The following is a 13,380-nucleotide window of genomic DNA, read 5'->3' on the forward strand; positions in this document are numbered from 1 at the left end:
ATACAGCCATGATGGCTATACTAATATTTTGTTCATATTGGCATGGTGATACAATGTCTTAGGAGCTAAAATGTTGTTGTGGATATTTTTTCATAGGAAAACATTATTATGGTAGCTAATACATTGTCGTGGTACCGACATTGTCATAGTGACGATATTGGCACGGTGGCTGTATTGTTATTTTCAATATAATGCCATTAGGACTACATTTTCTTGGTCGCAATGTTAAGTTGATGGCCATATTGCTATGGTCAATTTTGTCGTTGGGGATATGTTTTGTTGTTAGTTAAATATTTTTCGGATCATATGATAATGATAACAATAATTTCATGGCGACTTATTTGGTATTGTGAGTGTAAATGTATGTATATCATATCATCATGTCAACTATATTGTCATGGTTTTTATGCTGTGATAGTTTCTATGTCAACCTCCTGATTATCTCATCATGAGTGGTGTATGATAATGATAACTATATAGCAAAGGCGATAATATTTCATTGTGATTATTTTGTCAGACTAACTTCATTTTTATGTTACCTATATTGTTATGGCAGTTATATTTTCATGGTTGTTATATTGTTTTATTAGTTATACTGTTAAGGTGGCTATATTTTAATGATAATTCCTTTTTGGTCGCTATTTTATCAAGGACACTATTATGTGCTGGAGGATATATGTTTGTTATGATCCGAAAGCGACTATTTTGTCGCAGCGTCTATATTGTCAGGTGGCTATATTGCATAGTGAATATAATTTGAATGTTTATCAATTGCTGCATTGACTATATTTTCATATGACGTATATCATCATGGTGGCTTTATTATTATGGTTAATATATTCTTGTTTTGACTATACTATCATAATGGTTAAATTGTCATGGTAAATATGTTGATATTGACGCAAAATTTCATGATACTTATATAGTCATTGAAAGTTTATTATCAAGGTGACTCTCATGTCATTGTGATTGATTTATATCGTGATTTTATTGTCCTGGTGGCTGTACTGTCATTGGATATATTATCAAGGTAGCTATATTGTCATGTTAGTTATTTTGTTGCGGTGGGATTTTTTTCCTGGAGGTATTTTGATATGATAGCTTCACTAACATTTTGGAGATATTTGCATGGTGATATAGTGTCTTAGCAGCTACACTGCTGCTGTGGATATTTTTCATGGGAATAGATTATCATAGTAACTCCATTTTTAAGGTTAATATACTTTCATGGTAGCTACATTGTCATGGTGAGGATATTGGCATGATGGCTTTATTGCGCTATAATGCTATCGTGGCTACATTATCCTGGTTGTATTGCTATGGTTAATTTTGTCGCGAGGGATATATTTTTTCAGCTACATATTTATTGTGATTATATGATCTTGATAATATTTTCACGGCGTCGTATTTAGGTTTGTGAATGTAAGTGTATCGATATCATATCATCATGCCACCTATTTTGTCATGTTTTTTATTCTATGATTGTGTTTATGTCAACCTGCTGATGATATGATCATGATTGGTGTATGATTATCGAAACTATGATGTGATGTCGTTTATATTTCATTGTAAGGAATTTGTCATAGTAACTATATTTTCATGGTAGCTATATTGTTATGGCAGGTACATTTTTATAGTTGTTCTACTGATTTTTGGCCCTACTGTCAAGTTAACTGTATTGTGATGATAAATCCTTTCTTCTTCGCTATTTTGTCATAGAGACTATATTCTCCTGGACGCAATATGTTTGCTATGATCCACAATGACTATAATGTCAGAGTATCTCTATTCTCATTTGGCTATTTCCATAGTGAATATAATTTGTAAATGTGTTTATTGTTACGTTGACTATATTGTCATAATATTCATGTGACCATGGTGGCTTTATTGTTATGGTGAATATATTATTGTCTTGACTATATTATCATAATGGCTAGATTGTCATTTCAAAGATATTTATATGGGGGCTATATTTTCACGACAAATATATTTATATCGACGCTATATTTTCATGATATTTATGTACTCATTATATACTTATTATCAAGGTGACTCTAATGTCCTGGCGATTGATTTATATTATGACATTATTGTCATGGATGCTGCACTGTATTTCCCAGAACAGTTTAGCTATTGTTACAGTATAGTCACAACGACAATATATTCACTATAACAATAAATCCTCCATGATCATATAACTAATATGACAATATGGTTAATGCAATAATAAAGAAACATTCAAAATATATTCACTATGGCAATATAGCCACCTGACTGTATAGATATTGTGAAAAAATAGTTGCTTTCCTATCATAGCAAACATATAGACTCTAGGACAATATATTGTCCCTGACAAAATATCGTCTAAAACAGGATTTATCATAACAATATAGCCACTTGAACAGCATAGCCATTAAAGCAATGTAACAACCATTAAAATGTGGATGTCATAACAATATAACAATCATGAAAATGTAATCACCACAATATAATAATAAAAAAATGTAATCGCCATTGCTATATAGTTACCATAATCATACATCAATCCTAATATTATCACCATGTTGACATGAAAACCATAACAGTATAAAAACCATGACAATGTAAGTAGAATAATGATGTGATATCCATACAGTTACACTCAAAATACTAAATAAGCCACAATGATAATATATTATCAAGATCATATAAACACAAAAAAATTGTAACTAATGACAAAATATAGCCCCAACGACAAAATTGACCATAGCAATATAGCCATTAAGTTAAACAAGCGACCAAGATAACGTAGCCATGATAACATTATAGCATAATAGAGCCACCGTTCCAATATCGTCACCATGACAATGTAGCTACCATGAAAGTATATCAACCTTGAAAAAATTAGCTGCTATGATAATAAATTGGTTTTATGAGTTATACTGTCAAGGTGCCCATATTATAATTATATATACTGTCTTGGTCGCTATTTTGTCATAGAGACTATATTGTCCCGCAGGCTATATGTTTGCTATGATTCAAAAGCGACTATTTGCCACAGTATCTATATTTTCATATGGTTGTATTGCCATAGTGAATATAATTTGTATATCTCTTTTTTGTTTCTTTGACTGTATTTCCACATCAGTTATATGATCACTGTGGCTATATTGTTATAGTGAATAAATTGTCATCGTGACTGTATTATCATAATGGCCAAATTGTCACGGCAAATATGTTGACATAGAGGCTATATTATCATGATATTCATAAAGTTATTGTAAGTTTATTATCAAGGTAACTAATGTCATGGTGAGGATTTATATCGTGATATTATTGTAATGCTGGCTGTACTATCATGGTGGCTATATTCTCGTTTGCTGTATTTTCAATGTTATTCTTTTGTGAAAATGGCTTTATTCTCAGTGTAGCTATAGTGTCATGGGGAACATATTTTCATAGTTGCAGTATTGTCATTATGAACATACCGTCATTTTGGCTATCTTTCCAATTTAGTTATATTGCTATGATGTATATATCGTCACCTTAGCCATATTTACGAGGTGACCTTTTTATAGGTGGTATATTGTCATTACTAAACACATGCATACTTTGTCATAACCGATATATCATCATAATAATTATATTTTTTTGGTGACAATATTGTCATAGCGACTATATTGTCATTATGACTATAATGTCATAGTGTCTATATTGAAAAGATAACTATAGTGTCATGGTGACTTTTTTCATGATATTTATGTCATAGTGTCTGTACTTTCATGAGAGCTTTTTTAATGTTGTTCATATTACCCTTGAGGATATACCATTATAGAAGAGAAATTGTCATTTTGATTAAATTATCATGTGACTACATTGCCATGATATGCTATATTGATATGGTTTCAGTATTGTCATGGTAAACATTTTGTTACTGTGGCTTCATTGCAACGGAAACCAAAATGATAAGGTGGCTTTATTTTCATGGTAGGATGATTTTATTATGACGATTATAATAGCATTTCTGAGTATATTATCATGATGGCTGTGTTGCAATAACATCTATATTGTCATTTACTTTGTTGAATTGATGGCAATATTGTGTTAGAGACGGCACTGTCATATTATTTGCATTGTCAAGGTGGTTGTATTGTCATCGTCACTATGTAGTCATGTTGGCTATATTGTCATTAAGATTACATTGTTATGGTAGCTATATTGCCATGGTGGCTGTATTTTTAGGTCACTATGTTGCCATGATGGCTATTTGTCATTATCGTTATATGACAAGGAGGTGACTGTCTTTTCACGTTGGCAATATTGACAGAATATATATTTCTTTTCTTGCGGTATATTGTCTTGATGGCAATAATAGCATTTTGGCGATATTGGCGTGGTGTTATAGTGTCTTATGAGCTAAACTCTTGCTGTGGATAGTTTTCAACTTAAATAATTCATTATGATAGCTTCATAGTCAAGGTTACTATATTTTCATGGTTGCTACATTGTCATGGTGAAGACATTGGCATGGTGGTTGTATTGTTATTTTCAATATAATGCAATCATGGCAACATTATCTTGGTCGCTATATCAACTTGATGGGTAAGTTGCTATGGTTAATTTTGTCGTTCGGGACATATTTTGTTATTAGCCAAAATATTGTTATGATTATATGATCATGATAATAATATTTTCATGGCGGCTTATTTGGTATGGCAAGTATAAGTGGATGGATATCATATCATCGTCACTTATATTGTCATGGTTTTTACATTGTGATATTGTTTATGTCAACCTGCTGACCACATAATCAGGATTGGTGCATGATTATGGAAACTATATTGTAATGTCGTTTTATTTCATTGTGATGATTTTGTCATGTTAACTACAATTGCATGACAACATTAATGTTATGACTATATCATAATGATAAATCCTGTCTGAGTCACTTTTTTTTTTACAGAGACTATATTGTCATGGAGTTTATATGTTTGCGATGATCCGAAAGTGACATTTTTATTCACAGAATCTATATTGTCATGTGGTTATAATGAAATTGTGAATATACGTTGAATGTCTCTATATTTTTGCTTTGACTATATTATCATATCAGTTAAATGATCATCGTAGTTTTATTGTCATAGTAAATACCTTGTCGTCGTGACTATATTATCATAATAGCTAAATTGTCGTAGCAAATATGTTGACATGGGGGCTATATTTTCATATTTATAAAGTTATTTCAAGATCAATATCAAGGTGATTCAGATGTCTTGGTGCTTGATTTGTATCATGACATTATTGTCAAGGTGGCTGTATTGTCAAGGTGGCTATATTGCCGTTTGCTGTATTTTCAATTTTACGCTAAATTGTCGTAGCAAATATGTTGACATAGGGGCTATATTTTCATGATATTCATAAAGTTATTTTAAGATCACTATCAAGGTCATTCAGATGTCTTGGCGTTTGATTTTTATCATTACATTATTGTCAAGGTGGCTGTATTGTCAAGGTGGCTATATTGCCGTTTGCTGTATTTTCAATTTTACGCTTTTGTGAAGATAGCTTTACTGTCAGTGTAGATATAGTGTCATGGAGAATATATATTCATAGTGGCAGTATTGTCAATATGAACATTTTGTCATTTTGGGTATCTTATTTTGGTTACATTACTATCATGTATATATCGTCACCTTGGCGATAATAGAAATGTGATCTTTTTTATATTTGCTATATTGTCATTTTTTCCAATCATGCATATATTGTCATAAGTGATATATCATCATGATAGCTATAATATTCCGTTGACTGTATATTGGCATTGTGATTGTATTGTTATCATGAATACAATCTCATGTTGGATATCTTACCAAGATAACTATATTGTCATGGTGACTATCTTATCATGATGGTTATAAGTTCATGGTTACTACATTTTCACGGTAGCTTTTATAATGGTGTTGGTTTTGCCCTTGAGGATGTATCACTACAAAACGAGATTTTTAATTTGATTAAATCAGTAGGGGGCTACATTGTCGTTATATGCTACATCATTATGGTTTCAGGGATGTAATAGTATATGTATTATTATGCTGGCTACATTGCAATGCAAGCCATGGTTGCAGAGTGGCTATATTTTCATGATATAATCATTTTTTTATGTCGATTATATTCCATTTGTGAGTATATTGTCATGGTGACTGTTGCCATAATATCTATAATTTCATTTGATTTGTTTAATTGATGGCAATATTGTCATAATGTAATGTCATGTTTCTCGTATTGTCTTGGTGGTTGTATTGTCATCGTATCTATATGGTCATGGAGGTTATATTTCCATTAATATTATACTGATATGGTAACTATAATGACATGGTGGCTTTATTGTTTTATGAATATATTGCCATGATGGCTATTTGTTATTTTTTTGCATTACAAGGAGTTGATTGTCTTTTCATGTTGCCTATATATCAGGGTAGCTATATTGTCATTATAAGATTACAATCATAAAGACGACATAGTCGGCATGCCAATATTTTTACCTTAATGATGTAATTATCATGATAATATATTGCTTATGACAGAATAAGCACGATCAGAAAGTACAATATACCACCTATAAAAAAGATCACCTTCCCAATATAGCCAAGGTGACTATATATACAGCATAGCAATGTAACCCAAATTAGAAGATAGCCAAAATGACTTTATTTCATAATGACAATCCCATCACTTTGAAAATTTGTTCCCAATGAAAGTATAGCTACACTGACAATAAAGCCATATTCACAAAATAGTAACATTGAAAACACAACAAACGACAAAATACCCACAATGATAGTACAGCCACCATAACAATAATGTTACGATATAAATCAATCACCATGAAAGAGATTTACAATTACTATATAAGTATCAGGAGAATATAGCATCCATATCAACATATTTCCCATGACAGTTTAGCCATGATGATAGTATAGTCATAACGACAAAAAATTCAATATAACAACAAAGCCACCATGACCATATAACTGATATGACAATAGAGTCAACGCAAAATTAAAGAAACATTCAAATTTTTTTTTTTTTTTCTTTTTCATACTATTCGCCATTTCCCGCGATAGCGAGGTAGCGTTAAGAACAGAGGACTGGGCCTTTTTTGGAATATCCTCACCTGGTCCCCTCTGTTCCTTCTTTTGGAAAATTAAAAAAAAAAAAAGAGAGGGGAGGATTTCCAGCCCCCCGCTCCCTCCCCTTTTAGTCGCCTTCTACGACACGCAGGGAATACATGGGATGTATTCTTAATCCCCTATCCCCAGGGATATTCAACATTCAAAATATATTCACTATATCAATATAGCCACCTGACAATATAGATAACGTGAGAAAATAATCGCTTTCGGATCATAGGAAACACATAGCTTACAGGATATATAGTGTCCAGGAGGCAATAGCGTCCAAGACAGGATTTATCATTACTGTATAGCCACCTTGACAGTATAGCCCATAAAACAAGGTAAGAATCATGAAAATGTACCTGCCATACCAATATAACTACTATCAAAATGAAGTCAATTTACCACAATAATCACAAAAGATATCTTCATTGCTATATAGTTACCATAATCATACATTAATGATGATAATGTAATTAGCATTTTGACATTATAACCATCACCGTATAAAAACCATGACAATATAATTTACATGATGATATGATATCAAGACAGTTACCCCTCAAAATACCAAATAAGTCGCCATGAAAATATTATCATGATCATATAATTACCACCAAATTGTAGGTAAAGACAAAATATATCCCCAATAATAAGATTGACCGTAGCAATGTAGCCAAGTTGATATAGCGCCCAAGATAATGTAGTCAGAATGGCATAATATTGAAAAGAACAATGCACCCACTATACCAATATCGTCATCATTACAATGTTGCTTACATGAAGTACAGTAACCTTGGAAATGCAGCTACCATGATGATATATCACCATGCTAATATCGCCAAAATTCTGATATAGCCATCATGGCAATATACCAAAAGAAAAAAAGACCCACCACAATGATTTAGCTACCTTAACAATATAGCTACTCTAACAAAACGCCATCATGGCAATATAGTTACCTAACAGTATAGTCACCATGGACGTTTAGTTACCATAACAATGTAATCTGAATGACAGTATAGCCACCATGACTATATAGTCACGATGACAAGACAATCGTGATGACCATACAGGCAACATGACAATACAGTCTCTGTGACAATATTGCCATCAATTCAATAAATCAAATGGCGATACAGAAATTATGGCAACACAATCACCATCACAATATACTCACAAATACAATAAAATCGTCATAACAAAATGATCCAACAATGAAAATATATCCACCCTGCCACTATGGCTTCCATTGCAATATAGCCAACATAATATACATTCACCATGACAGCACCGAAACTATAACAATACAGCATAACATGACAATGTATCCACCTGATAATTTAATCAAAATGAAACTCTCGTTTTTATAATGATATATCTTCAAGGGCAAAATCAACACCATTAAATAAGCTACAATGAAAATGTAGTCACAATGTCATTATAACCATCATCATGAAATAGTCACCATGACAATATAATTGTCTCAGCAATATAGCTACTAAGAGATTATAGTCATAGTGACAATATAGTCACCATGACAATATACCGTCACCTTAATAATATAGTTATCACGATAATGTATCGCTCATGAAAAAATATGCATGAGTAAAAATATGACAATATAGCAACTATAAAAGAGATCACCTTGCCAATATAGCCAAGGTGACGATTTGTAAATCTTCGCAATGTAACTAGAATGAGAAAAAAGCCGAAATGACGGTATGTTCATAATGACAATGCTGCTACTATGAGAATGTACTCCCCATGATATATAGCTACAATGACAATAAAGCAATCTTCATAAAAGAGTAGCATTGAAAGTACAGCAAACGACTATATAGCCACCATGATAATCCAGCCACTATGACAATAATGTCACGATATAATTCAGTTGCGGTGACATTAGAGTCACCCTGATAATAAAATAGTACTGACTATATAGATATCATGAAAATAAGGCTTCCATGTCAACATACTTACTATGACAATTTAGCCAATATGATAATATAGTCACGACGGCAATATATTAACTATAACAATATAGCCATGATCATATAAGTGATAGGACGAAACAGTCAACGCAACAATAAGGATGACTTAAAATTATATTCATTATGGCAATATAAGCACCTGACAATATTGATGCTGTGACAAAATATTCTTTTTCGGATCACAGCAAATATATAGTCCCCAGGACAATATAGTGTCCATGACAAACTAGCGACCGAGACAAGATTTCTCATTAAGATATAGTCACCTTGATAGTGAAACAACATTGAAAATGTAACTGCTATAACAATATTGTTACCTTGAAAATGTAGGTAAAATGACAAAATTGTCACATTAAAATATAATCGCCATTACAATTTAGTTACTATAATCACGTATCACTCGTGATAATATCGTCAGGAGGGTCATATAAACATCATCACAGTATAAAAACAATAAGAACATAGTGATATGATAATATTATATCCATACACTTGCACTCACATCACCAAATAAGCCGCCAAGATTATAGTATCATGATCATATGATTGAAACAAAATTGTAGTAAATGACAAAATATATCCTTAACGACAAAATTAGCCATAGCAATATAGCCAGACAGTAAATATAGCGACCAAGATAATGTAGTGAGGATGGCATTCAATTGAAAATAGCAATACGGCCACCATGCCAATATCGTCACCCAGACAATGTAGCTACCATGAAAATATAGTAACCTTGACAATATAGCTACTATGATAATGCAATCCCATGGAACATATCCACAACACTTTAGTTGCGAAGACACAATTTCATCCTGCTGATTATATTGTCATAATTGGTCAGTGATTATGGTAACTATACTGTAACGGCGATTATATTTCATTTTGATTGTTTTGTCATGTTGACTGCATTTTTAAGGTAGCCATATTGTTATGGCAGCTACATTTTCATGGCTGTTGCTTTGTTCTATTGGCTATACTGTCAAGTTCCCTATATTGTAATGATAAATCCTGTCTTGATCGCTATTTTTTCAAGGAGACTATATTGTCTTGGAGGCTATACTGCCAAAGTGAATATAATTCAAATATCTCTTTATTATTGCGTTGACTATATTTTCATATCAGTTATATGATCATGGTGGCTTAGTGTTATGGTGAAACTGTCATTGTGACTATATTATCATAATGGCTAAATTGTCATGGCAAATATGTTGATATAGAAGCTATATTTTCATAACATTTACATAGTTATTGAAAGTTTATTATCAAGGTGACTCTAATATTATGGTGATTGATTTATGCTGCAATATTATAGTCTTGGTGGATGCACTACAATGGTGGCTGTTATCGTTTGCCGAATTTTGAACGTTACTCTTTTGTGAATATGGCTTAATTGTCAGTTTAACTATGGTGTCATGCGGAGCATATTTTTTACAGTGCTATTATTTTCATTACGAATTTAACGTCATTATCTTCTCATTGATTACATTGCTATGAATATATATATCGTCACGTTGGTTATATTGTCAAGGTGATCTTTTTTATAGTTGCTATATTGTCATTTTTTTAATCATGCATATTTTGTCAGAAGCGATACATTATCATGATAACTATACTAATTAAGCTGACAACATATTGTCATGGTCACTATTTCATCGTCATGGTTATAATGTCATGTTGACTGTATTTTAGTGGTAGCCTTTCTAATGATGTTGATTTTGCCCTTAGGGATATATCATTTTAGAAACGAAATTTTCTTTTTGAATAAATTATCAGGTGACTACATATTCATTTTATGCTATAGTGTTATGGTTTCAGTACTGTCATGGTGAATGTATCATAATGGTGGCTACATTGCAATGGAAGCCATAGTGGCAGGGTGGCTACATATTCATGGTGGGATCATTCTGTTACTCTTTGTGAACATTGCTTTATTGTCAGTGTAGCTATAGTGTCATGTTAAATATATTTTCATAGCGGCAGTATTGTCATTATGAACATACCGTCATGATGGCTATCATACATTATGGTTAAATTATTATGATGTATATAATATCATCCGGCAATATTGGTACAGTAATCTTTTTTGTAGTTAATATATTTTCATTTATTTGATCATGCATATTTTGTCATAATCGATACATTATCATGATAATTATATCATTAAGGAAACAATATTGTCATTTTGGCTATATTGTCGTTATGATTATAATTTCATAGTAGTTATATTACAAAGACTATTATCTTTTCATGAATATATTGTTATGCATTCAGTACTGTCATGGTGAATGCATTATTATGGTGGCTATATTGCAAAGGAACCCATAGTGGTAAGGTGACTACATTTTCATGGTGGGCATCATTTTATCATGACGATTATATTGCAATTGTCACTATATTTTCATGATGACACTGTTGCCATGATGTGTGTATTGTCATTTAATTTGTTGAATTGATTGCAATATTTTCATAGACTATGTATGGTCATGTTGGCTATTTTGTCCTGGTGGTTTTATTTTCATCTTGATTGTATGGTACTGGTGGGTTTTTTATCGTTAAGATTATGTCGTTATGGCAACTATAATGACCTTGTGGCTATATTGTTATGTGACTATATTGTCTTGGTGGCTATATGTCATTTTTGCTATATCAAAAGAGGGTGACTGTTTTCTCATGTTGGCTATATTGTCAAGGTATGTATATTGTAATGTTAGGTATATCGTTGTGGTGGTTATTTCTCTTTCTGGTGGTATGTTGCCTTAATAACTACACGAACATGTTGGGATACTTGCATGGTGATATATTGTCTTTGTTGCTAAACTGCTATTATAGATATTTTGTGAGAATATATTATCAAAATAGCTATATTGTCAAAGTGACTATATTTTTTTGGTAGATACAGTTTTTTGTGACTATATTGGCATGGTAGCTATCTTGTTATCTTAAATATAATGCCATCATATCTAAAGTATCGTGTTTGCTATATCAACTTGTTGGCAATAGTGATATAGTAAATTTTGTCGCAGGGGATATTTTTTGTTGTTAGCTATATTTTCAATGTCATTATAAGATCATGATAGCAATATATTTATGGCGGGTTATTTTGTATTGTGAGTATAACTGTATAGACATCGTATCCTCCTGTCAATTGTATTTTCAAGGTCTTTGTAATGTAATGGTGTTCAACTCAACTTGGTGATCATATTATCATGATAGGTGTATGGTTATGGTAACTATGTTGTATTAGCGATTGTATTTCATTCTAATAATTTTATCTTCAGAGTACATATGAATGGGAGCATTATATTTATGGGAGATACATTTGTATGGTTCATGTATAGTTATTTTGGCTATAATGTCGGAGTGACTATATTATAGTGATAAATCATGTCCTGGTCGCTCTTTTGTCATTGAGAATATTTTGTCCTGAACGATATATGTTTTTTTTTTTTAATCCAAAAGCGATTATTTTGTCACTGGCTATATTACCATAGTGAATAAAATTTCATGGTGTTTGTATTATTGCTTTGAATATATTGTCATATATATCATATGATCATGATGGTTTTATTGTTAGGTTGAATATATTGTCATCGTGACTATAGCATCATAATGGATAAATTGTCATGGTAAATATGCTTTTGTGGAGGCTATATTTTTATGATATATACATAGTCATGGTAAGTATATTATAAACGCGACCATATTGTCATGGTGACTGATTTATATTGTGACAATATTGTCATGGTGGGAATACTTTTATGGTGGGTATATTGTCGTTTCCTGTAATTTCAAGGTTTCTCTTTTTGAAGACGGCTTAATTATCAGTTTAGCTATAGTGTCATGATGAACATATTTTCATAGTGGTAGTATTCTTATTATGAGCATACCGTCATTTTAGCTATCTTGTCATTTTGGTTACATTGTATTGTGTACATATCGTCACATTAGTAATATTAGTTTGGTGATTTTTTTTATAGTTGCTAAAATGTCATTTTTTAAAACAAATATTTTTTCAAAAGCGATACATTATCATGATGCCTATATCAATATGGTGACAATATTGTCAGTGTCTACATTGTCATTATGACTATAGTTTCATAGTGGCTATATTGCCAAGATAACTATACTGTCATGGTGACTATTTTATCATGAGGGTTATAATGTCATGGTGACTGCATTCTTATGGTAGCTTTTTAATGGTGTTTATTTTGCCATCGAGGATATATCAT

Source organism: Panulirus ornatus, chromosome 55 (assembly GCF_036320965.1).
Source record: "Panulirus ornatus isolate Po-2019 chromosome 55, ASM3632096v1, whole genome shotgun sequence".
Taxonomy (NCBI): Eukaryota; Metazoa; Arthropoda; class Malacostraca; order Decapoda; family Palinuridae; genus Panulirus; species Panulirus ornatus.